Source organism: Equus przewalskii, chromosome X, assembly GCF_037783145.1.
Source record: "Equus przewalskii isolate Varuska chromosome X, EquPr2, whole genome shotgun sequence".
In the NCBI taxonomy this organism is placed as follows: domain Eukaryota; kingdom Metazoa; phylum Chordata; class Mammalia; order Perissodactyla; family Equidae; genus Equus; species Equus przewalskii.
The window spans coordinates 90,222,417-90,249,567 of NC_091863.1; the positions used below are offsets into that span (position 1 = coordinate 90,222,417).

Genomic DNA, 27,151 nt, shown 5'->3' on the forward strand with positions numbered 1-27,151 from the left:
TAAATATCGAGCCTTGGTTTCAATTCTTACTCAATAGCTTTTAAGAGGAAAGCATATTAATAATAGCTAATCTATTTGAGTATTCATTACGTGTAAGGTATGGTTCTATGTGCTTCATATTTAATCCCCACATCGACACTGTAGAGTAGATATTATTATCATTTTCATTTTACAGACAAAGGAACTAGGCACAGAGAAGTTAAGCAAACTTCCCATAGCCTTACAGAAAGCCTTAGAGTTGGGATTAGAACCCAGAGAGTCTAGCTCTATGAGATTAAGTGTTATGAATCCTGTATCTCAAACACAAGTGGCAGGATTACCAAAATAATCTTCATCAAACTCTCTCCATCATGTCAATTCCTCACTCAAAAACCCACATTAGGTTCTGGTTGCAACAATACTGAATCTTGACTAGTTTCACTGATGTTTGAGGAATTCCAACCATGGTGAAATAAGAATCCCAACTCACCAACCACACCTTGCATTACTACTCATGGACTCCACCATCTCACCAAGCCCATTCTGACTTTCGGGGTGATTGTTTGGAATTACTAAACCATGTTGGGTGCTGTTCTATGCACAACACATGGAATGATCTCTGCTCTCTAAGAAACTTTACATCTAAAGCACCTCTGCAGCTACCATGGGCAGCAGAGCTTCTCGTTGCATACTTTTATTTTGGTTGCTCTAGTCTCTGCCATATGATGCAGTTCCATTTCTAGAACTGTTCAGATTATGAAGGTAAACCCATTTGAAAAGTATGGTTCAGGGTATGTACTCAGCGGACAAGGTAGCTCTCTGGAGCTTCTGAGTTATGCTAGAGTTTGAGGGATAGAAGGTTAGGAGGGTGTAACAAAGAGCTCAACAACCAAGCCAGTGGTACTCTACTAACTCAAGAACTCCATGCCCATCCCTACCATCGTAAACTCGGCCTAAAGCGTCCGCCTTTCAGAGTTTTCACCTTTGTTGACCTTAGAACAGGGACAAGCTAAGGCATCAGCTCCATACTCTCCAAAATTCCAGAGTAGTTCTCATGGAGAATAGCTAGGGACAATGTTGATGGTAAATGGAAGAAACTTTATGGAGATGTTTCAGTCAAAGGAGAACCATCTAAAACTTTTGCTCTGGGGAATAGAATAAGGGGAGTGGTATTAAGGTGTGAGAAAATTGATTTTTACAGAAACTCATTTAGAATTTGACCCTGAAGGAGTTCTGATTGATTTGCAACATTAAGTACAAAATGACCAAATCTTCTATCTAAAAGATGCTGAAGACTCATCAAGCTCATCCCTCTTTCCTTCTAGTCCTAACCAGGGGCAGAAAATGAGGTGCCCAAAAGTTGAGTCTAAAACTTAGAAACATATGTTTGGCAAGCATGTGGTTTTAAAAAGTTTTGAATTTAAGTCCTTTGGCAGGGCATGTCCTCTCCTGATCACCACAGTTCTCACTGCTTTCAACTATCTTATACCCAACAGTTTCACACGTATCTGTTATCTGCCTGGCCCCTGAAGACATTTAAATTTGAAACCCCTACCAAACTACTTCAGAGTGATGAAATTATATACTGTACAGGGAGGGGTGGCCACCAAGTGCCACATACAATTGTTTAGAACTTGAGGCAAGAGGTAATAAAAGATATCACTCTTAAAAATTCAAGTGAGCCACAACTAGAAGGACCCACAACTAAAAAAGAATACAGAACTATGTACTAGGGGGCTTTGAGAGAAAAAGGGAAAATAAAATCTTAACAAAAAATTTCAAGTGAGATTGTGAATAATACTAGTAATATGTCTTTTAAAGGACTTAAGATCTAACATTTTCCAATGTTGATACACATGAGGGTATTCCTATCAGTGTAATATATTAGCATAATAAATTACTTGGATATTAACAAATTTGAAATAAACAACTTTATCTGAGGCGTTGTGTCAAAGACATTGGTGCTTTCTGATTCCTGTGTTTGGTTGAATTGATCACTCTAGTTCAGTTCAGTGGTTCTCCACTAGGGAACACATAAACATGTTAGAACTTCCCAGGGGAAGTTCCCACAGTAAACCACTCTGCAATGAGATATATTGCTGATTGGAGGATGCTGTTTGTATGGTGTGGGGACCAAAAAAAATGGTTAAGAACCATCTATAAAGCCTATTTTTAAGTGTTTCCCAAGAAAGCGTTAGTTTGTTAGCTGCAATTTGCTTTCTCTTTGAAGTCATGCCTCTATGGTTCCCCTGTGAAATGCAGAAGATAAAACCTGTCTTTCTTGGTTTCCTATTTTGTGGAATCTTAGATGAAAATGCCTGATGACTTTATCTTGGCTCTCCCTGGACTCTCCAACAATTGGCCAATTCCTGGACCTTAATGTTCTATTTCCTCCTTAGAAATTTCTTTCCAATGGTAAAAAAAACACTTCCTGGGTTGGCTCTGTCCTGATTTGTGTCTGATTCAGCTTGTAGGCAGTCAACGCTGCTTAACAACTGTTTATTAATTAAACACCCACAGAGTTTCTTGGATTGTACCAAGCTCTGTCTACTCTATGGCCAGGTTCAATTATGATCAAATCTGCACCGAAGGCTACAGAGCAGGTGGCAAAAAAGGAAAAAAGAGCTGACAGAAGGTATCTTTATCACCTACTGAACATCAGCACTCAACCTTATCAGATTCCCTGTGGTGTACAAGCCCCGAGGGTATACGTGCGGATAGTCCCTGGATATTAGAGCAGGCTTGTTTCATTGGGAGGCCAGGCACAATTTGAGACTAAGGGAGTATGCAAAGCCATGTCTGAGGAGGACTGCTGAGGGAAAAAACTGAGGACCATATTAATCTTCACATCTGAGATGAATGTGGAGTCTGAAATCAGAGCTGAAACAAAAGAAGAGGAGCTGGGTGAAAGCAGAGAAGGTCAGGAAGCAAGCTGCCTGAGAGATTGTGGCATTTGGTTTCAGGTTAGGACTGTGGTCTCACACTCACCAACTTAATTTGAGTCCTCCAAGGAGGCAGGGAAGAGCAACATTTACCAAGGCAGCTAATAAATGGTTTCTCTCTCTCTCTCACTCACACACACACACATGCACAAACACACTCACTCTAATGTTCACAACCTGAGTGTGTGTGTGTGTGTTTGTGTTTGTGTGTAGGGGCTCTAGTGGTAGTTTGGGCCACAGCAGGGAGGAAGCAGTGGGAGAGGGAGAGAAAGAGAGTAAAGGAAAAAGTCCCCAAGCAGGTTCTTCCTGTGCTAGTCCACCGCTTTGCTCTTTCTTTACACTAATCCACAATCCGTAAGGAAGCCCAAAGTGAACTCCTGACTGAAAGTTATTGAGAGTTTTGAATTAGTTCTCCTGACTAAACCCAGGAATAGTTTATTCCAATGACACAACGGTTTGATTTCACTTTATGAGATATAGTCATCTTTCTCTTTCTCTTGTATGATATAGGTCTTCTTTATATCTCCAGGCCATTCCATTTAATCAGCAAAATGTGTTTTCCTTCTAGACTTGGAATGCAATTGTATGGTAGCTGAGATAGCCAACATATTCTACTTTTGCCCTGCTTTATTTGGACTGTTTCGATGCTGTCTGACAGTAACTCTCTCCCAGAGCAATACGATTTCTGACTGTAAATATGCTGTTATAAAAATAATTGAAAAAATATTTATTGCCTTCCTATCATATGCAAGGCAATGTGTGTTATTTGCAGGATGTGGAGTGAGAGTTGGATAGAAGGAAATACAGAACCATGTCCCTGCTTTCAAGGAGCTTAGTCTTCTTGGGAAGATAAAATGTCTAGACAGAAAACTATAGATAATAATAATATAAAGGAATTATTTAAAAGGACCAATTGTGAAATTTAGCCACTACCCTACGAATTCAGAGGAGGGAGCAATCGCCAAAGACTAGGAAGGCCAGCAAAGGCTTTAAAATGCTTGGTACATACTAGACACGCAATATATATTTGTCGGGTGAGGTGGAATTTGAGCTAGATCTTGATGAGTGGGTAATACAGAGGTAGTTCAGAGTAGAAACTATATTCTTGATAGAATACATGGTATAGGCAAATGCGAGGTAAGCATAGGTTGTGCTGGGGGACACTGCAAGTAGTAGTTTTTCTGTAGTAAAGGGTTGGTGGAAGGAGATCACGTTAAAAATGCAATTGGTGCCAGATAATGGAAGGCCTAGGGTGCATGGGAAAGGAGTTTGAGTTGTACCCTGTAGGTAGTGGGAACCACTGAAGGTTTTGAGCAAAGGACAACCTCAAGGGAGGGTGAATCTGGTGATAGTGTGCAGGATGAATTGACAGGAGAGACTGGAGGAAGTTGGACTAGCTAGGAGGTTATAGCAGTAGTCTGGACAGGAAATGATAAGGGCTATCACTAAGGTAATGGCAGTGGGAAAATGTAGTAGGATATGCAGTAACAACACGTAGAAGATAAATGAACAGGACTTAGTGACTTGATTTCATATATGAGGCAAAGGAAAGGTGGAAGGTAAAATGACTCAATCTTCTAGTCCATGAGACTGAAGAATGGTGGTGGCACTACCAGAAATGTTTTCTCTGTTTAGAAGTTGTTTACTGGTGTCTTACGCTAGTTTGCCAAAGAATGAGTCTCAGAGAGCTATTTTGTTGGCTAAGTCCATTTTGTATTGTATCTTGGGACTCTGGGCCTTGCAGAGACCTAGAGTTTGTAGACTGGCACATTTGAACCTTGGACCGTAGGCAGGGCTAACCCAAATTATGACAGATCAATTTCATCGTGTCCTGATTCACCATTTCATTCAGATGGCAAGTCTGTTGGTCCTAGCTAGACTTACCTTTTTTAGGCAATCCATTTAGGGGCTGAATAACTTCTATTTGTTGGCATGTCTTCCTCCTTACTCATCTGTGCAGCACTGTCTTTCTGCTTGATATTAGCACATGTCTTCATGCTCATTTTTGGCCTTTGAGAACTACAGACATCTCAGGGATTGATGCTTGCTGCTTTTTTATGCATCTGAAGGTACCAGTCCTAGAAAACTAATGATGCCTTTATTTTTATTAATTTAAATAAAGGAGCCCTTTTGCCTGTAGAGCAGGCACAGAGGCACTGGAAGATTTTTTTTTTCCTTTCCCTACAGGGGCCTGGGTTCAGTAGTGTATGCTTGAATGAACTCCTTGAAGCAAAAGAGATACGAGAGGAAGATATATGAAAGATGAAAAGAATAATGTCAGGTAGTATATAAAATGTAGCTAGCATTTTTAATTGTTTACTTATTCCAAAGCCATTTATAAAAATTTAGTTTGTCTACAAGCCAGCATACTCCCCACTCTACCCCAAACACATGCACACTCCAAAATAATAAAATTCTATGGTCACTTTTGTCATATATAGGAAAGTAAATGGAGACAGAGTAAAATAACATTTTTGACTGAAACAATGATAGATTGGAGAGTACAATCCAAGGATCTTGGTGCTTAAAATTATATTTTGCTTACAGTGTATTTTACAAAGCATTTGCATATTCCTGAGTTCATTTGATTCTCACAGCTTTCTTGTGAAGTAGATCAGATAGATATCACTATTTCCCAAACAACAGAGAGAGCAAATTACTCGTCCAAGGTCACCAAGCAACTTAGCATCATTGCCCTTTCTTTCTTCTTCTTCTCCTTCTCACTATTCTTCTTTATTTTCCTCAGAAGAGGAAAGGCTATTGCCATGCTTTGCTCCATGCCTCAATAGTCAATTGATCATCAGGGGTAGGGGACAACTGGAAGACAGATGAAGTCCCTCCTGCAGTGTAGAGACCATGGAGTTACTGTCCACTGTGGCAGCCCCACACAACTCTGGCAGCTAGCTTTGGAAATGGGAAGGAAGCACCCAGGTGCTTTGGCTCGACTCCCTCAGAATGGGAGCTAACCTTCTGTCTTGTCCATATCAATGATTGAGTCTCTTTAAGTATCTAGAAACATTGCGTGGGAATAATCCCCCTCTTGGAAAGTTCAGATAATGGGTCATAGAAAGGCAAGGCATCTCTCTTTATACGAAGACCTAGAGAGTTCCCTTTCAACATAGGATGGATCAAGTCATGGTCTGGGTGATTTTAAAAAAGATCAGTCTTATTCACACAGGTAGTTTCAATGGCTGATTTGTACAGCAATGAATATCAAATCTAAACTACTTCTACCTCTCTCTCGTGAGCTTACAATCTATCTGTCAAACTGCCTACTGAGCATCACCACTGGTATGTAATCCCTCCACCCATACCTTAAACTCAACAGATCTAAAACCAAATCCATCATCACCGCCATCTTAATCTACCTCACATATTTTTTATATTTTTTGGCAACAGCATCTATCCGGTTTCCCAGGCCAGAAAACTGGTAGTCCTCCTTGAATCCCACTTTTCCATTATTCTTTCACATCCCATCACCAAGAGCTATCAATACAGCGTCTAAATAATCTCTCATCTCCATTCCCTTCTCTCTATTCCTATTGCTGTTGTCTGGGTTTAGGACTTTGCCATCACTAGACTGGACTATTGTAGCCTCCTATTTTGTGGTTTCCCTGACTTCATGTTCTCCTTCATCTTTTGCTTAATGATTATGAGATTTACATAACACAAATCTGATCATATATTGGCCCTACTTAAAAGTTTGCTGATGGTTTTACTCTGGCTACGGGATCAAGTAGCTAGACCAATTGATCAGAAGGCCCCTACCCAGCTATCCAAAGGTATCTTCTGCTGCTCCCACCCACATACCCTGGATTCCATCCACACCAGACTACTGGTCTCCAGCACACTTCTGACTTTCCTCATGCTTGTCTCTTGGCCTGGGATGCCTCCACCTGATGCCTGTTCTCTACTTGTGAATACCTATTTCTCCTTCAAGTTGCAGCTCAAATGTTACCTCTTCTCTCTACAACTCTCCCTGACTTCTCTAGGCAGAACCTAACACTCCTGCTTCTGTGCTCCCATGGTCCCAGAGTTGTCTACAGTTCTGTACGTACTGAAAATAGCTACTGTCTCAAGGTATGCCATTATTTGTTTTTCACAAATAGAATAAGGTTAGGGGTAGGGAGATGGGTCTTATCCACGCCTTTCCCATCCTAAACAGTTTGCACAGTGTTTGGCACTTAGTTGGTTTTTAGTGAATACTCATTGTTATCTGTATTTCATTAATAAATTCATTTAATCATCCAGGCCTTATGTTAGGCCCTTGGAATTTGACAGTGAACCAACAAGGCATGGGCCTGGCCCTGGCCCTGGCCCTGATGGAGCCTACCATCAATGCTTAGACTGGTGGAGGATACAAACAAATAACTGTAGAATTCCAACGGAATATAGTAGGTGTACAGTTTGAATTTAAGTTGTCAGGAAGTATAATACAGAGGTTAAGAGCATGGTCTCTTCTCTGAATTGGGCTAGCCTGGGTTTCACCATTTACTACTTGTGTTGCTTTAGGCAATTTACCCAATGCCCCTGTGTCTTGCTTTCCTCATCTATGAAATGGGAATAATTTTAGTCTTTACCTTATAGGGCTTTACCTTATAGGGCTGTTATGAAAATTATATAAGCTAATATTTGTAAAACACTTAGTGTCTGGCATGTACTAAGTGTTGAATAAAATAAATGAAATCTAGTGGAAAGTACAAAGAAACTTAAATTACTTGGTTTGAGGGATAATGTGGCTGGCCTTGTTTCCCCCTTACCAACTCTGATTTTACCTCCTCATAATGACCTCCTCCATTCCTGTCACTTAGGTTCAGGGCTTACTTGGGAAAAGAAAAAGGGTAAATATGGTGGCAATGCCCCTTTGGGGTGGAATGCACAACCCAGCATTCTGCCACTCTCTCTACTTACCTACTTCACATATTCAAAGCCTCAGCCTTACTCAGGGCCACTCAACTCTGTGTCGTTAGGCTAACTCATAGGGCCCTGACAAATGGGCCTTAGGCACTTCTCTGTCCTATTACCAGTCTCATCTCTTTCCCATCTGTCACTTGTGGTTGCTGTTAGACCATCCCTGCCTGCTCTCCTCACAGAGAAGACTATGGGGGCCCCTGGGACAAATGCAGACATTTTGCAGGGCCCTCGACAACCTCTGGCCAAATGGGGCTCTTAGCTCCAGACATTCTTTCCCTTGTCACCTCTCTTCCTCTGGCTGCCACCCTTGTGGGGCCTCTGAGCCCAGTAGTGTCAGGGAGGGGGAGGGGAGAGAAGAGAAAAAATAGCTAATAGCTTCAGTAATTATTTATATATTGCTTTATTTATTTCCTGAGACAACTGTTTTGCCATATTGCTGGAATGTGTCTGCCATCTCAGATCTGGCAGGCCAATTATGTCACTGCTTTAATGACTCCAGAGCCACATCCCTGAGAGGTCATTCTAATTGTTTCTGCCTCCCCAGCATGGTGCATGGGGTTTCATGTCTGTCTGGAGGCTGTGGCTGGCCAGTGGAAAGGCATGCAGTCTCAAGCACCTTGCCGTCTGCCTACTGCCCACCTCCACTGCTCTCTGATCAGAGCTCTTGAGACCTACCACCCATCCCAGGGAGAGCTGGTAAACTCCTCCCCTCTTCCAGAGATGGGGAGGTAGACGGACTCAGAGATGAATCACGGCAGGTGCATGAAATGCTTCACTTCACACTAGAGGGGCCGGGAGGAATGCTGGGTGCATCTCACCTGATAATTAGTTGTCAAGGTCACTACACCCTTGAGCCTCCTTTGAGAAGTTCAATGGGTCCCTTTAGTTGCTGGGGCCTAATAATCCCTTATATCTGGGCAGGGATTTATAGGCATGTCCACACACATTGTTTTCCTTTCTACTCTTAAAACAATCTTATGAGTTAGATGGTATTATCATCCCATTTTACAGGTGAAAAAACAGGCTTAGACAAGTTAAGAAATTTGCTCATAATATGGGAACCCTGACCTTTCCATTCCAAGCCCATGTTCTTTTTAACATTCCAGGGAAGTCTCTTCGGTCCTTTCTGTCCTTCCATCCCCAGAGAGGGTACAGATGAGCTGCTTTAACAGCCTACCCTTTACATGTCCCTCTTTCCATTTATAATGTCTTCCCTGCTGTCTCCAGTGCCTTCTAGCCGTACAGGAGGCCTGAGCAATGTCCTATTCCTTAAATCTCCCTCTTTCCTCTTCCCAGACAGAAAAAGCACTAGAGATCTGATTCCTATTATTGAGCTGATGACTGATCTTTGGGAGCAGGCCTCATATGCAGGTCCTAGAGAGTTCATCTTTTGAACAAAGACTGAGGCTTAAAGGAACAATGCTCACCTGATGGATATTCAGACACCATGTTTGACTGGTAGTGGGGAGAGGAAAGTATTTTGAGTGTTAAGATAGCTGGAGATCTCTATTTTCAAATACTGTTCAGGTGCTACAGGAGCAAAGAGAAGGATGTGAGGTTCTTGCTTCTGACATCTGCCTGAAAGGGGCTCAGTGCTGCTGCCTTTCTGGCTGGTGAGCAGCAGGGAAGCACACACATTAGCAGAGCCTCTATTGCTGGGACCAGATGGGACCCCCTGTTATGGGTAGAGCACTAACTGCTCTCAGAGAATATAAGTGGGAAGAGCCCTGGGTTGGAAGTAGGGGGCCTTGGGTTATCATCCCTGGTTTGCTGTTGCTTCATTGGGTAAATGCCTTTACCTCTCATGTCCCTTTTCCTATCTGTAAAATGAGGTGAAGCTCTCTCAAATGGAAAATAAGCATCTGGATTGTGCTGTATACTTTTCACACACAGTATCTTGTTTGACCAGCAAGTCTGATTTCAACTGAGGATGAGGAAACAGGCTCAGGGAGGCATGTGACTTGCCCAAGGTCTCATGACCAGTAAGTTGCAGAGCCAGGATTCAAGCCTAAATTTGTTGGAAATCATGCTTCAAGGTCTTTATATGTTAAATGGGAATAATGGTGATGATGATGATGATGGCAGCTAATGAGTGCTTATCATAAGCCAGGTTCTGTGCTAAGCAGTCATTTAATCCTCGTAAAGACTCTATAAGGACACTACCATTATTATCCTCATTTGATAAATGCTAAAAGCTGAGGCTCAGAGTGGCTCAGTGTGTTGCTTAACGTCACATTCCTAATAAGTGGCAGAGCTAGTGCTTAAACCTAGGACTCCTGACTCCTAGGGTAGTGCTCTTGAAACTGTACTAGTCTGCTTAAAATACTAGTTGGGAAAGTACTTTGGGAATGTGCGGTGCTATCTGAATGCAAGTTGGTCCTCTACATCATTTTATCAGGCCCACTGAATGAACCTGGCAGCCACTAAGGGGATTGCACACTTGTCTGGGCCCCAGGCCAGAAGGTCAGGGCAGGATGGGGAAATGCCTACAGGAGACCCTCTTTCACCAGCAGGAGGCTCAAGTTCTCTGAAGGTCATGTGGTGCAGAATCTTCAGAACTACCCTGTTGTAATGGCAGCTGAGCTGCACGTCTCAAGAGGGCTCAGTGGGCACCTGTTTGGGAGTACCTGTTGTTCCATTTCTTCCTTGCCACCTTGACTTCTAGTTGAAGTATTTGTTCCTTGCATCTCCAGCCTCCTTAGGCAACCAGAGAGACATGTCCCCCTACCCTCCCCCTGCTCTGTCTTTAGTTTGTCCAGACAGGAGTTGGCCTTTTAGCACTGTTACTTTACCTCTGGACTCTCAAGGGAACCAAAACTAACACACCAGCTGTTGTAGCATTTTATTTGGATCTATGCCAGGACACTATAAAACTTGCATCCTGCATCCTGCAAACTGAAAAGGATTTTATTGCTGGGCTCATGGAGTCCTGATGGGTCCTCAAGCCATCTCTAGCACTAGCTCCTATCCTTCAGCGGTATCAATCCCTCTCCATAAAAATTACAGTTTATGTTCTTCCTCAGAGCTTTCCAGTGTACCGTCTGTCTGTCACCATGTTGCAAAGAGATTTCAGGAAAAGAAATCCAGAAATGTCTTGAGAGGCTGAGCCATTGTGCAAACTAGATACCACACCAAGCAGGATAAAGATGAGCAAACTGCATAGCTTGCTGACTAGGTAGTGGTTCCAAGGACAGGCTGGTGTGGAACCAACTGGTTGCCAGTGGCGGTAGTATTGCATTTCTGAAGTCTTTCAACACATCTGCAAGTCCTGACTCAACTCAACCCTCCATTTCCTAGATTTCTTCTCCCAGGCTTTTGAGCACCTCTGGAGAAAGACATATGGCTGTGCAGATTTGAGCCATCAAGTTCTGATTTTCCAAGCTCTGCCAGGCCCACAGTGCCATTGCACATACACTTCTCTTTTGAATCTTCTGGGTTGACTTCCTTTGGAAAGTTCCATAGTCAGGGATCCATCGTGTCTCCCTACCCCCTGCCTCACAACAGAAAAGCTCGTCTTCTACCTCACAGAGGAAAGAGTCTTTGAGGTATGAACTTCCTCCACTGCATGCCAACTCTTATATTCGCATCCAACTTTTTCAAATTTTTTGAGGTGTTCTTACTCCTTTCTAAGGCTAAGGACTCCATCTCTGCTCTTGATCTTCTACCTCCTACCTCCTAAGTATATTGTTCTATTTCTTTTCTCCCAGATGCTCAGTCTTCGTTCCATTCTCCCCTTCTCAGCTCTTGAATGTGCTCAAATCTCTTCATTCAAAATAAAACCCCGCCTCGAGCTACTTCCTTCCCTGTCCTCAACTCCACTGTGAAAATTCTCAAAAGCATAGTTTCCAGTTGTATAGTCTTCATCTCTAATTCCTTTTGCCATCCATTACAGTTTGCCTTCTGTATCCATGACTCATTTCTACCACATCAAAACATTAACGGCAGATAATGTTTATTAAGTTCTTACTATGAACCAGATACCGTATTAGACACTTTAATGTGAACTGTCTTATGTGATTCTCACAACAACCCCATAAGGTAAGTACTATTATAATCTCCATTTTAAAGACAATAATGGTTAGAACTCTTGGGTGATTTCTTCAAGGTCACAGCCTAGTGAGTGGTAGAGCTGGGATTTGAACAGAGATAATCTGACATTATAGTCCGTACTCTAACTCAGGGCCCACAAACTTGGTCTGTAAAGGCCTAGCTAGTAAAGGTTTTGGGTTTTGCATGCCACATGGTCTCTGGTATTACTGCTCAGCTCTGCCATTGTGGGATGAAAGCAGCCATAGACAATATATAAACGAATGAGAGTTATGACTCTGTTCCAATAAAACTTTATTTATAGACACTAAAATTGAGTTCCATATAATCTTCACATGCCATGAAATCATTTTCTTCTTTTGACTTATTTTTCAGGCCTTTAAAAATGTGAAGACCATTTTTAGCTTGCAGTCCATACAAAAATATGTGGTGGGCCAGATTTGGCCCATGGTTGTGATTTGCTGACCTTTGCTGTAACCATTACCTTATTCAGGGCTTCTCAATTTGTCAAATCTAGTGGCTATAGCTCTTAATGCTGATGATACGGCACCCCCTTTGTTCTCCTCCTATGATTTTAAAGGCAACACTCACCTCCAGTGTTTTCCTTCTACCTTTGTCATCCCTTACTCTCATTTGAGAGCTTCTTTTTTCCCACCTACCTCTCAAGTGTTGGTATTTCCAAGGATCAGTAGTTGACTTATTTCTTTCTTTACTCTACTCTGCTAGAGTAATTGGTTCTGCTTCCATGACTAACACCTACTGTTAACGTAGTAACTCAGAGCATGGGCTTTGGAGTTTTACTTGCCTGGGTTTGAATCCTGGCTCCAATAGATAGTACCTGTTTGACCTCATAGGGTTTTTGTGAAGAATAAATGACTTATTATTTGGAAAACTCTTGCAACCATGCCTTTAATATAGTATATACTTAATAAAATATTTGCCATCATCATTGTTATTACTGTGCTACTATTATGGATGTTCACTTCCTAATCTATATCTCCAGCTCAGACTTCTACTTTGAGTCCTGGACCCACATGTCTAACTGCCTATTTAACATCTGTACTTTGATGTCCCACTGGCACTTTGACCTCAACATGTCCCAAACCTAACTCACCATCTCTCTCCCACCCCCATTTCCCCTCACTCTTACCTGCTCTTTTTCCTCCATTGTTCTTTATTCTTGTTAACAGCAACACTGTCCACTCAGTCGTTTAACTGAGAAATCTGGGAGTCCAGTTTCATGTCAGAAAAAAGTGACATGAAACCTCCAGGTTTAAAGTGAAGATGAGACTGAACATTTTAAATCCCCCCTCAGTTGGGAGTTGAGATTAGCTATGTGATTGATCTGAAAATTTTTCCTCTCTTCGTTTTCCTAATCTTCTCCCCTTCACTACTGTCAGATTTAGCTCCTCTCTCTCCTTAAATTTGATGTGCCCATATCTATCTCCTCACCTTTGATCACACGATCCCTCTCATCTGAAGTGCACCCTCCCATATACATACTCCAAATGCCATGCATCATTCAAAGGCTAAAACACTCATGAAGACTTCCTGACTTCTCTATAGTCAACAAAACAAGATATGTTTTGGAACTGAGAGCTTATATTTTTAAATCAAATGTCATTATTACATATTTCATAATTTATAATGCTTTCTGTCATAAGTCTATAGGGCATATTGTTTCAACTAGATTATAAGTATCTTAAATTCACAAAGCATGGAATGTTCTTCCTGTGAATTCTCCATAGTGCCTTGCACAGGTCTCCTTTTGCCTTCTATCACTTTTTCTCTGTCTCTTCTCCCTTCAATAAATATGGAGCACAAGGTTCTACTTTAGCTATCTGCTTTTCTCCCGCTTTTGACTTTCTTCCTTGGAGATTTTTAATCTATTTTTTAGTAATAAATTTTTTAATATTTATATCTATGACTTCCCAAGGTTTCACCTCGTTTCCTATCCTCTCTCTTGAGCTCCATTCCCACATCTCAATTTTTTTGGTGGATATTTTCATGAGGATGCCTTGCCTGACTTCAAACTTAATACTGTATCGAAACCTCAACTCACCACCTTCCCATCTCACCCCACCTTCATATTTCCTTTGACATCATCATTCTGTTTCCCCAATGAGACTTGCAGTTGTCTTTGACTACCTTTGTCACACATATACAATGATACTCTGTAATATTTGTACTTTTTTTGTTTTTTTTTGTGAGGAAGATTCATCCTGAGCTAATATCTGTGCCAATCTTCCTTTACTTTGTATTTGGATGCCTCCACAGCATGGCTGATGAGTGGACTAGGTCTGTGCCCAGGATCCAAACCCAGCTTGCCAAAGCAGACCATGTGGAACTTTAACCACTCAGCCACGTGGTGGCCCCTGTACGGTTCTTTATGGTGTCTTTTATACCCCATCCTTTCCAGATCCACTACTATAGTAACAACAACAATAATAAAAACTATAACAGTTAACATGGATTGAGTGTTTGCTATGGCCAGGTACTGGGTTAAGTGCTTTATATGTATTAACTCATTTAATCCTCGTAGCATTCCTATGACATTGGTACTTTTAGTGTCTTCTTTTCATAGGTGAGAAAACTAAGCTCAGAGTGGCAGAGCTAGAATCACACTGAAATGGGTTTGGACCCAGATTCCCTATTTAACCACATTGCTACTTACTCCTCATGCCTAGATTTTTGTAATTGCTTCCTATCTGGTATGCCTGCCATTGCTTGCTCCTCCATCAATTCTTCCTGCATACCATTTCCAGAATAGTCATCCTCAAACATTGCTATCACCATTTCATTTCTCATCTCAAAATCCATTACTGTCTCTCTTTCATCCACTAAATTAAATCTAGTCACAGCCTAACACATAAAGCCATCCACAATCTGAGCACAACCCAACTTCCCAGCTCTATCTCCTGGAAGTACCTGCATATATTTCCATGAATGGATTAAATACAATGCCCTTCTCAGCCATACCATGATTTCATTTCATGTTTGTTCCTATCATCCCACTCACGCCTGACCATGTTGTGAACTCCTAGAGGGAAAAGGATAGGCATGAGTGTTTGTACCCTACTGTGCCTTCTACCTAGTGCACTCTCAGTGAATATTTGTCAAGTGATTGATAGTAGGGGCTCAGTTACAACTTGGACGATTGGATTGTTTAATTACTCATGAACACTCTCCTCCCCATTAGCCATCTCATTTTTCCTTTCTATGGCATAATTACCTTATAACAAATGTTAAAATCCTCTCTTCTGCAACATCAACATCCTGGAAAAACCTTTACCTGTGCATCACCAGTCCATCAGCTTTGTCCTCTGTTTATCTCCAAACATGCCTTCCTGTTAGTCTTTCTTTTTGCTCAGTATTTATCATTAGACTAGAAGTTACTAATTTAGGAAGAGTTCTGGGGATAACCACTGTGTGAAAGTGATGGCTCAGTCTACAGGTGAAGTCTACTGGACAGACGTATACCAGTCTCTGGTGGCTTTGAGGTAAACTATTTTATGTTGGCAGCAGATTTTCAGGCCATGTTCAGCACTGGCCAGGGCCCCTGAGCCATTGTATCCAAGAGATGGCAATGGAAGTGACAACTGAGAAGCTCAGTTCCAAATCCAGATATTATAAGCCTCCAGATATTTTTGCATCAAAGAGAGAAAGCATTCCCATTTTTTACTGTACTTTTTTAGTTTTTCCTTGGATCCTTGCTGCTTTCTGGGCATTGCTACAGATTAGAGACCATAACGCCAAGGGACAGCATGGAATTCCTTTATAGTTCAGGAAGATAAAAGTTTGTATGTTTAGGCAGAGATTCATTTATTTAGGAGGATTATTTATAACATCTGCTCGGTGGGTCCAATCATTCAAAGAAATATCTATCAAACTTTTTGACAATAACCCACAGCAAGAAAAACATTTTACATTGGACCCAATATACACACGAACATGTGCATATGCACACAGACACACACTTGCGCACTCACACATATAAACTATTGAACAAAAGTTTCATGAAACAATGTTTACTCTTACTACATGTGACTCACATTTTTCTCTTTTAATCTATTTAATTTAAAAATAGTGGTGATGAACTACTAAACTGATTTCACAGTACATTAATGAATCATTGCTCACATTTTGAAAAACACTGGTTTAAAGGAAATAAAAAGGAGGATGATAAGATGTTCTGCTCTGTGTTACTGGAAGACAAGTATATGTTGCACACAGCTGATATGCTGGGAAGAAGTAGTTCTTAAGTTACAGCTACAGATGAATGTCCATAGCAGGGATAACAACAAAAATTAATTATGGTGTATTGATTTTGTTATCAGTTTTACTCAATTCTTTGTTTAAACCAAACTTGTCATCTTTTGTTTTCTGTGCCTGTTGCCATATTACAATGCTACCCAATTGTATGGTAGTTGGTTTCAACGTTTACAATTATGTAATAGTTCCACATTCTTCTGCAAGTTAGATAGAGCTGTGTCAATTTTTCAAATATTATTTATAAATAAGATATTGGGCTTATTTCTACTAAAATGTGATCACCTCATTACTTTATGGAATAATAAATGTATTTCATGAATTTGTTACAGTTTTTTCTCCAGAGTGCACTGTAGACATTCATCTCCTTTTTCTCCGTCTCTTTCTTTCTCCCTCTCTCTCATGTTTGTACTTCCTGGAATTCCAGGATTCTGGAATGTTCAGATAAAATTGGTGAGATATATAACAATATTGAAGCATTAGGTTTATATAATGTACAGAATATTCAGGTGAGCATCATGGGGCCAAAGTGACTAGGAAGCATTTTAGAAAGTGAGCATAGTCACCAGTTACTTGGTTGACTGATTGGCCCAAAGGTCTGTCCCTTAACACAGATGTTAGTTCTTTCAAAGTTGCACTGTAGTGAGAACGCAGAAAGGACAAAATGGATTTGAGCTGTAGTTTGAGAGATTTTGTTACGATATAAAGATCTTTCTGAATATCAGTACATAGTTACTTATATTTTCATTCATAAGTTCTAGAAGGAAAAATATAAAATGGGGGAGGGATGTTGGCAACCAAGTAGATGGGAAGCAGAGTGGGAGCAGGCTTTTTCACTGAATACTCTTTTAAATATTTTGATTTTTGAACAATGGACAAATTAGCTCTTCAAAAATGTAAATAAAAAAGAGAACACACAAAACAAAATAACAACAAGGAAAACAAAAACAACAACCAAAAGAGCTTTCTGACAACGAGGAGGCAGTATAATACATGCCAAGGGGAATATGTAAGATTCGGATGAAGAGAGACCTATGTTTCAATCCTGCCTCCACCATTTACTAGCTGTGCCGTATCAGGAATACCACTTAACTTGCCCAATCCTGTTTCCTCATCTGTTAAATGAGAATAATAATAGCTATCATATAGAGACTATATTGAAGATTATCTAAGATAATGTATTTGTAGCATTCAACACATAGAAGATTGTGGTAGGCAGGATAATGGCTGTCTAAATATGTCAACACACCCCCAGAACCTGTGACTTTGTTAATGTTAAATGGCAGAAGGGATTTTTTTTTCAGATGGAATTAAAGTTGCTAATTAGATGACCTTAAAATAGGGAGATTATCCTGGATTATGGGGTGGGCCCGATGTGATCACACATGCTCTTAAAAGCAGCAGAAGAAGGCAGAATAGTCAGAGAGAGATGCAAAGGAAGAAGCAGCAGGAGAGATTCAAAGTGTGAGAATCTGCCCTGGTTGGCTTTGAACTTGGAGGAATGGAGCCGTGGAACAAGGAATGCGAGTGGCCTCTAGAAGCTAGGAATGGTCTTCAACTGACAGCCAGCAAAGAAATTGAGACTTCAGTCGTATAATCGCAAGGAAGTGAATTATGCCAACAACCTGAAAAAGTAAGGAAATGGATTGTCCCCTAGAGCTTCCAGAAGTGAATGCAGTCCTGCTGACACCTTGATTTTAGCTCAGTGGTCCCTGTGTCAGACTTCTGATCTATAAAACGATAACAATAATAAATTTGTGTTGTTTTAAACTGCTAAATTTGTGGTTGTTACAGCTGCAATAGAAGACTAATACAAGTATGCTCAATAATTGATAGTAATTGCTATTGTTAATTTAGGGTGACCACAGAAATCTTAGAAATTAGTGATCTATATTGTCTACTACAAGATTATCGATGCCACACTCATCTGATTCTCTTGAAAATCAATGGATGTCTGGCAACCTCAGTTTCAATAGAAGCTGGAGGCCTCAAACATGCCAAAGGACTAGGACCCAGAGGTTGTGGTGCCTGTCTGCATCTTTGCAATCAGGCTGCCCAGATTTCATATGCCAATCAATAAGTCTTTAGAGAATCAAGTGCTTAATGATTTATCGGTATTTATAAAATTTATTGGAATTTATAGAATTATTTTACTTTATAGGTACTATACCATATTTTATAGGTGAGAAAATTGGGTCAATAGGGAACACTAAGGGCTGGGAGGAATTGGGAGTTGCTCATTTTTTTTCACCTGTAAAATAGTGATAGGTATAGTGCTAAGTTCATAAACTATAAAATGAACAAGTTACTTAATTGCTTTGAGGTTCAATTTCATCTTTAAAATAAAGATGACAATGTACCTATTCCATGGAGTTTTGTGAGGTTTAAATGAGATACTGCATGTAAAATGTTTGGCACATAACTGAGCACTCTCTAGGTGTTAACTGCTGTTGTTGAGCTGACCTTTGTAAGATTTCTTCAAGTATTTCTTCACTAACAGCAAGTCATTACCTTCTGGGGGAAAAATCATTGTAGCTTACCTGGAGATTTATATATAATATTTCTGTCCCTTTTGTGGGCTAAGATTTAAAAATACTGAATTTCTCTGCTATGTTTTTACCTACATAATTTCTTTTACCCAAATCATCTCATATCCATCCTATGAAGTAGGATTTATTATTCATTCATTTTACAGATTGTTTTTAGGCCAGAAATAATCCACTAATGTTTACTTCCAGCCCTAGAATGCTATTTCAGACCTGATTTTTTTCACATTTGCTCCAATGAAGGACACATGTGTGTGTATGTTTATTTGTGTATGTCTGTATGTGCACGTGTTTGCCTGCTGTATATACATGAAAACATGCAGAAAGAGCCTCATCACTAACTTTCTAACTTGGTAATTTTGAGACATGCCATATAGACTAGGGTCACTTCAAACTTCAGTCTTATTCTATGAAGTGATTTCACCAAGGACACCTGTAATTCTTTCTGAATAATATTGTTTTTGGGTCTCTATTCTGTTAAAATATATTTTACTTTTGTGTGGCTTTCTTAGTATTCTATCTGTGGAAAGCCCAATGTGATTCACACCAATTAGAAATAGATCCTAGGTGCCCAAAGACATCACATCCAGTGGCTAGTTTCCTAGCAAACTAAAATCATTGGCCAAATCATATTAATTATAATAATATTTTCCATGTATTTCTTGTTCACAATATGCCAGGGTTATAGTGGCTCATTTAATCTTCATAAAAACTCATTATCAGTGGGTATTATTATTAATCCCTTTACACTGGTGAGGAATCTGAGATTCAGGACAAAGTACTTCGTACAAGTTTACACAGCTAGTTATTTGCGGGCAGGACCAGTATTTGAATTCAGGTCTGTGTGAGTTCCCAAACCTAGGTTCTCCTGGTAAACAGAACAAGCCTATGGTCTGACCCCATTTGAATCAACTCTCTTGCCCACACTTAAGGCTTTTACACTGGATAACAAGAGAAGTTGGCTGGCGAAAGTTTACATTATTATTTTTTTAAGTGATAAGTTGCATGAATTGTCCCTACATGGCCAGTAGGTAATTGTTTATTTTCAAATGACTTTCAGTTGTTTTTTGGGATTAGCTCTAGCCTGGCACTTCTCAAACTTTGGTATGCAAACAAATCACTGGGGATCTTCTTAAAAATCAGATTCCAATTCAGTAGGTCTGAGGAAGGGTCTAAGACTCTGCATTTATAAATAGCTCCCAGGGGATGGTGGTGCTGGTGGTGCTGCTGGTGCGAGGACCACACTTGGAACAGCAAGGCCCTAGCGCACTCCATCCTTGCCTCTGTTTCCTAAACTTGTGATATCCTCAACATAATGTGGAAGTTCTTCATATCATCCTTCTGGGCTGTAATAGACATGTTTGCATCGGCCTATTTTCTCAGATATTAAAAGAAACTAGGGTGGGATTAAAGGAAACCAGGCATCAAGGCTAAAGAATGGAGGCAGGAAACAGCACCCCCGGCAAACCTTCCTTCTTCTCCTACTCTACCATAAAAACCATCTGCCTTGTCTTTTCTAGTTCCTTTGTTTTAATTTTTCAGGAAGTATGTGAATGTGTGTGTGTGTGTGTGTGTGTATGCATGCACATTTATGGGTGCTGATTCTGAGATTCAGAGCTAGAATCACTGGATTTCACTAGCTTCCTTTCCTCAAAACTAATAGGGAGCAGCAGAGACTGGGTTTTCTAGATGCCTTGCTGTTGGTGGTCTAAGCCACATTAGCCAGGTAAGTGTGAGAAGCTAAATCTTTGTCATGTTTAATTCTGCCCTCCGCCTGAAACCTGAATATGCTAGTTGTAGGCATATACCATGTTTTCTTATCTAGCAAGATAGGAGTGTGTGTGTGTGTGTGTGTGTGTGTGTGTGTGTGTTGGGGGCAGGTGGTGGGTGAAAAGGCAAGTCACAAAGATATGCAATAAACATGGAAATATAAATATGGGATGAAAGTAGACGGTTGTAATCTTGATAAACTTGGCTTTAGTTTCCTCTCAATTTCTTGGAAAGATCTCCAGAGCGCTTTAGGAAATGTATTCAGTACTAGCAGGCAGTCCTGGGTTCTGGTTAATTCTGTCAGTAGCTAGTTGTGAGATTTAAGCAAGTCATTTCTACTCTCTGGGACTCAGTTTCTCTATGGGTGAAATGAGGGGATTGGACCTTGCCGACATCCCTCCTTGTTTCTCACTATCAGTGCTTCCTTTGCCTTTGCTAAGGCAAAACCTGGGCCAATTGCATCAGCCACCAGCATCTGAGCTCCAGCTCCACAATGGGTGATGGAGAACCAAACCCAAGGAACTTTGCAAGTTCCCTTGACCCAGTAAGTTGCAGTTTTTGCTTAGTCCTACCAGCTTTTTTTATTTTTAAATCATTTGTTCTTGCTCAGTTGAGCACGATGTATGCGCTTGTTTATGAGACCACAGCTGAGTCACTCAGGACTCATTCTTTGCTATTGGGATAGACCAGTTAGTCTCACTGGACAAAGGACTTAAGAAACCCATCAATAGAATAAAAGCTGCATGACTTGTAGAAAGGTTGACACTACAGAAACCTTAGCTACTAAGCTCTGGACTCAGAGGCTAGCCACAGCTTAGCTCTGATCTGGGGTTGATTAGCTGCAACTTCTGCCTAGAATAAAGCATCACTTCTGCTTCAGGCTGCAAACTTTGTCATACCCTTCCTTGAAAACCTGGAAAATGACCAGGCCAGATGAGGTTGGTGGCACCTTGGGGCACAGGGTGGTTTGGGGAGAAAGGTTCTGACCCTTATATCCCCACCAGCTAACAAGAGGCTTCTGAATGGCTTGGTGTACTTAGCTGAAAGCAAGAATCTTTGGCAGAAGTAAAGCAGGCAGAAATGTTTTGGTCCCTCTCCTTGAGTGATGGAGCCATGGCAAAAGACAAACTAGAATATCTGGGAAGCAGGCTGGAGGGAAGTAGCATGATATGCTTAAAATATCCATTTGATAATTAAGCACCCGAATGGCTCACAGGTTGGAATTTAATATGCTAAGGAGTGAAATGAGATGGCAAAAGTGAAAACGTACTTCAATGCTCCCAATTCTCTGGTTCTAAGGAATTCTATCACTGTTTACTCAGTGTTTACAAGGCAAATCGTGGGCAATTTTAGGGTGCTTTACATCTGAATCAATTTTCTGGACTAATTCTATCCTCAGCCAAAGCCAGAGAAAGCAAACTTCTGGATGGTTTTCTTTGTATGTGTTTCAAAACATCTTTGAGTTCTCTGCTGTCCCTCTCCTCTTCCTCCCCACAGCGTCTCTAATTTTCCGGCCCAGCTTTCTCTAAGCGCTGTGGTTCTGTATGTCATTCTGGTTTCAGTTGTTAATTCTAGAAAGAAAGGACTCATAAGACTATGGCTCTTATAGCTGGTAGAGATGGCAGATATCATCTGGTCCAGGTCTCTATGTTGGAGCACACACTAAAGCCAGGTGAACCTGTGTCAACACAGCTGGGGACTGCATTGGTTCTGGATCTCTGCACTGCTCACCTCCTTGTCCCCTGAGGAACCATGGATCAGGACCCACTCTGACAGCCAGATACTCACATCACCAAGAACAGTGCAAAGACCTACACCTTACGCTTCATCCGTGTTGACACTTACAGTTCTTCTCCAAGTATGAAGCTGCCAGTTCTTTCCTACCTGTCTGCAACCTGCTCTTTGCTAGTTATGGGAAAGCGTAATTTTAACCTATCTAAGAAGATATTTGCTTACAATTGCCTAAAAAAGTAACAGAATGGGCACCTTTTTAGATTCTACTTGAGTAATCCTTGTTCTGTTCTGTTTCTCGGCAGTGAGCATTAGAACAAATTGCCTGATGCAACATAACAGTTCCACTTAATGCAGAATCTGTTTCTTTAATTTGCTGAGTTGGAAGGAGGTAATTCATTGTATTCTGGTAACAGGGTAATAAATAGAGAGTTTAACAGAAGAGCATTGGTGTTTTGGAAGCACAAATTCAAATGCTCCCCTCTCTGCTACAGCGACACAGAGCCCAGATTGTACGAGGTTGATCTGGGTTCTTGAAAAAATACACACACACACATACACACACACACACACACAAATACTGTATATGTATATATGGTGAAACTTCATGAAAGCAGCATGTCCCACGGACCAAAAAGTAGATTTCGGGTGGTAATCAGTTTTTCCTTCAATCTTGCAAACAGAGTGACAGAGGCTCTTCTTGACTCTGTGAGTTTCCTTTATCTCAGGCTAAATATTTGCTTTGAAACCAACTTGGTCCTATCTGATTGTATTTCCACGCCTTTTGATTTGGAATAAGCAGGTTTTGAAGGCTGGGTGAAAGGTACCATTTGACATCATTTATATCTCAGCTTTTTAAGAGTCTATGAAAAAGGAGACATGATATAGATCATCTGTAGAAAACTAAAAAATGCGTGAGACCGACAATTGACAATTTTGAATGCTGATCTATAAACTTGCCGTATTTGCTAAATGCCATGAAGATAAATATATGGCAATAGACAAGTGGGTCTGGGTGCCATGTCAATGTAGTGATTATTTCTCATTTGAAGCCAGGGCCCACACACACTCTCTAAGGGGATCATTATTGATTAGTCTGTGTCTCTCCTACTCATATAATAAAGTCAGGTAAAGTTCAGAGATCCTGTCTTCCAGGCTGGTTTCCCCGCTCCAGGCTTTTCGTGAGGGAGTGATAACCTTGTTAGCCATTCGGTCATCACTAAGTACCTGACTATGGGCCAGAAAAGCCTAAGTTGGCAATGGGGAAAAAGCCCTTCTCCCAGTCTCATTCTTAGAGACCATGGAGAAAGATCAGGATCTGTGAATACAGCTCAGTACCTGTGTGTGTGGGGTATGATCATGAGTGTTTGTCTATGTCAGTGTGTGTGTTTGGGGGGAAGGGAGTGTCCGCTTTGGAGCAGAGATCTGACTGATGTCCCCCTATTTGCATCCTGGTTCCTTTAAGGAAACCAGGAAAATGAATATGGCCATTCCTTAAGTTTGAAGGATACAAAGCAGAAAGAAGGTGGATGGGGGCTCTGGTCCCGGAGCCTTCACCCTCACCGGCTCACCCCTGGTTTTTTGCATCTTAAAGTGGCTTTTGGCAAAATGACCAGTGTCCTGATTCCCAAGTCCATCTCCCAGACCTATTTCAAGGATGCCTGACAGCAGGTTCCCCAGGGATGGAGCAGATCACTGTTCAGGAAGAGGGCAAAGCTCTGGTTTTGGAGAACATCCCGAATGAAAAGGACGTTTTTGGTCATTGCTAAGAGCCACTTTGTCTTAACACCCACAGAGCTTCACCTCATCGCATCTTTCTCCCTGTGTCCAAAAACAATCTGTTGCTGGCTTCCCTCTGCTCCCCACCACCCCAGCCCACAGCCAGCCAGCCAGCGCCTCCCAGCCTTCAGCATCCCAGCACCTTGACTCAACCGGCATCTCGCCGCCCCTTGGCAGCGCTCCTCGAAGTAGAGGGCGCGGGGCCACCTGTCCACTTACCCCAGGCCAAGTGATTTCTTCGATCTGCGTCGTCTGGTGTCCACCAGCTAGGGCGCGTGGTGCAGCAGCCTTACCGGACTCGTCTCCCGCGGCGCGCGAAAAGCAGCCGCCTGGGACAGCCCCGGGCCTGGAGGCTGCCGGCCGGTGGCCGAATGAGCACAAGGAAAGGGGCGGGGTGTGGCGAAGAGCGCAAGTGCTGGCTCCTACCTTGGTTTCTCCCTTGGCTCCTCAGTTATTCCCAAACTTCCCTGTGGCTGGCCGGCCCTCCTCACCTTTCGCCTTTGTCAGCGCCCCGAAACTCTTTGCTCTACCTGCGCCCCTGCCTTATTCTCGCTCGCTTCTCCCGGCTCTCTGATCCAACCGCGGCGCCTTCAAACGCACGCACTGCCTCCACACAGCCAGCCACACAATAAGAGCAAGGGAAGAAACTGACAGGGGAAACTGACAGAGGTAGCTGACACACCGGAGTGTGAGGGAGAGAGAGAGAAGAAACAGGGAGAGAGAGCGAGAGAGAGCGAGAGAGACCGCATTCACACTCTTACACGCACAAACGCACACTCAAGCTCCAGCTGCTAGGTAGCGGCTGACAGGAGCCCCAGCCACCCCTCCAAATCTTTCTAGACTAGAGGTTTCTGTCCCCTTCTGCTGCTGCTTCTGGAAAATGCTATACAACGAAGGGAAGAGAGAAGCAAAGAGGGGTGGGGAGGGGAAAATCGAGGAGGTGCGCTCCCTTTCTCCTCCCCACCCCTAGCTCCAAAAATGTCCAACCCTGAGCTCTTCCTTTCTCTTCTATCTGCTCCCGGCTTCCCTCTGCTCCTGTTCTCTCTTTCTCCCTCCCTTTGGGTGGCTGCTAGCTGCGGAGAACCCGTCGCGGTTGTGATGTGTGTGTGTGTGTGTGTGTGTGTGTGTCTGTGTGTGAGGGAGTGGGGGGAGACCGCCGCGGTTGGCGAAAGCACCTCTCACCTCCCCCAGCCCAGGGCCGTTGCCTCACACACTCCCCGCACTCGGCAGGGGCGGGCGGGGCGGGGCGGGGGAGGCGGGGAGGGGGGAGGGAAAGAGGGAGGACGGGGCAGCCTGCAGGGGCAGCAGCTCCTGCCTTCTCTGCAGCTCGGTGGCCAGGGGTGGAAGGAAGCCGAAGCCGCAACCCCAAGTCAGCCCCCGCTGCCCCGTCCCACCGTCTCATCTCTCCCCCCTCGGTACGGAATTTTCTGTTTCGTTCGTTTGCTCTCCCTGGGCTTCCTCCTCCCATGGGTGGCGGCAGAGACTGGGGGGCTGAGCACGGGTGCGGGTTGAGGGGACCGGAACTCCTCAGGGCGCCTGGCTTGTAGAGTCTCTCTTTGCCCCTTTGGCCTGAGTGTCCCCTGCTTTGGACAGTGACCGCCACCCACCCCTCTCAGCCTAGGCTCTGGGCTGGCTGTGGTGGGGCTGCGCCGGCAGCCACGGGTCATCCTGGGGAAGGGGAGTTGAGCCACCGTGAGCTCAGGCGAGTGGCCAGCAGACAGCAGGACAGCGGGACCTTGAGTCATCAGGGGCTGATCTGGGGTCGTCTTGGACTGGCTTCGATCCCTGACAGGTCTAGTCTAACCCAGTGCAGGGAGCTTGAGAGCACAGCCCGATTCTCCCATCAGTCTCCCTTTCGCCCATAGAGTCAGTCTTCCAAGTCGCAGCCTAGATTGAAGGGAGTGAGGACAGATAGTGGTATTTGTAGGCTCAGGGAGTAAGTTGCTTAGTGGCGGTAGTGGCGTCTTTGTGTGTGCCTGGGGGCGGCGGTGTCACTGGTCACTTGGGCGACTCTTTGATCTTTGCGCCTTCGTGTCACGTGAGGCACCATACCACCCCCGCCTCTCATCCTATACTCTGGCTCCCAGAACGCCGCTGACCCGCTTAAACACTCCTGGAACCGGCTGAATGGCCCCACCCCCACCACAAGCTTGAGACTTCTACCTTGCAACCTGGAGGCGCTTAGGTCCGCTAGCTGGCAGCATCTCCGGGCCCGGCTGCACAGCCCCAAATCGGCTTTGTCTTTTATCTCCTTCACTACTTCGCTCCAGAAAGTGGGGTGCAAGGCTCTGCCTTTCTGGACGCTGAGCTAGTTACCTGAAACCCTTTTCCCTCCCCATCCTCAGAACAATCCGAAGCTCACTGAAAGCTCCGCTGCACTTCCCGCTCTCGCTCTCGCCTTATCCTCCTGAGCACACACTGCGAGCAGTGGAGCTCCCCAAAGAGACAGAACCCTCTGCCTTGCCTAAATGGCTGTTTCCACTGCTGTGCCGGGGAAGCTGGCATAGTAATGTTTAATGGGAGCCCTAGCAACTCTGCTTGACTACCCTGGGAAAGTCTCTTGGTGCACCAAGCAAGACAAGTTTTTCTGTTGTCCTTGGTCCTCTTAGCCCCGAGGTGGCCCAATATTCTGGAGAGTATTAAGCTTTTGTGTGAAAGCAAGGCATTGTAGAAAAGTATTGCTTTGGGGGATGAACAGTTTGTATTTGTGTGTAAGATGGGGGTGCAGGGGTGATGGTGGGGCCTCCACCCCCCTACTGTTTAAACACTTCAGAAAGCCTTTCTAAAGATCAGTCAATCATGTAGATGAAAAAAAAATCACTTGATTCTGAAAAATTTTTGCTTTTCTCCCATTCGAAAGCAGTTTTACTGTGGCTAGCAACCTCGAATGTACAGCCTCCCAAATAAAAGAGGTCTATGTTGTGATTAAGCTGGTCCCTCCTTTGATGCGAGGGGTGAGTAAAATGTGTGGCTCTGGGCAAGACTTTGGGGCATCTCCCTTTCTCTGACCAAATTGCTGTGGCTGTGGCCATTTTTGCTTCTATTCCAAGCCTAGGATGTAACCAGGGGCAGTGCCCAGGGAGAAGGAGAGCCCTGTTCTTGTGAGTGGTCTCCTTCAAAGGTCCTATATACAGTGCAGTTGTCTTTAACATATGAGAATTATGGGTGTTTTTG

General features: G+C 42.9%; 2 protein-coding genes across 5 annotated transcripts in view; one reads left to right on the plus strand and one right to left on the minus strand.

Moving 5' to 3' along the window:
• Positions 1 to 25,166, minus strand: part of TRPC5 (transient receptor potential cation channel subfamily C member 5) — a 270,884-nt gene extending 245,718 nt beyond the window's left edge. The window contains exon 1 of the mRNA XM_070603348.1: positions 24,197 to 25,166. The gene's annotated coding sequence lies outside the window, so the exon portion shown is untranslated. The remainder of the gene's footprint in view (positions 1 to 24,196) is intronic.
• Positions 25,167 to 25,226: 60 nt separating this feature from the next.
• The window catches only part of RTL4 (retrotransposon Gag like 4), a 326,961-nt gene continuing 325,036 nt past the window's right edge, over positions 25,227 to 27,151 (plus strand). For 2 of the 4 annotated variants that reach the window (XM_070606147.1, XM_070606151.1), the window contains exon 1: positions 25,255 to 25,392. The gene's annotated coding sequence lies outside the window, so the exon portion shown is untranslated. Of the gene's footprint in view, positions 25,393 to 27,151 lie in introns of all 4 variants that reach the window. The other 2 variants (XM_070606146.1, XM_070606148.1) reach the window with 2 other exon arrangements.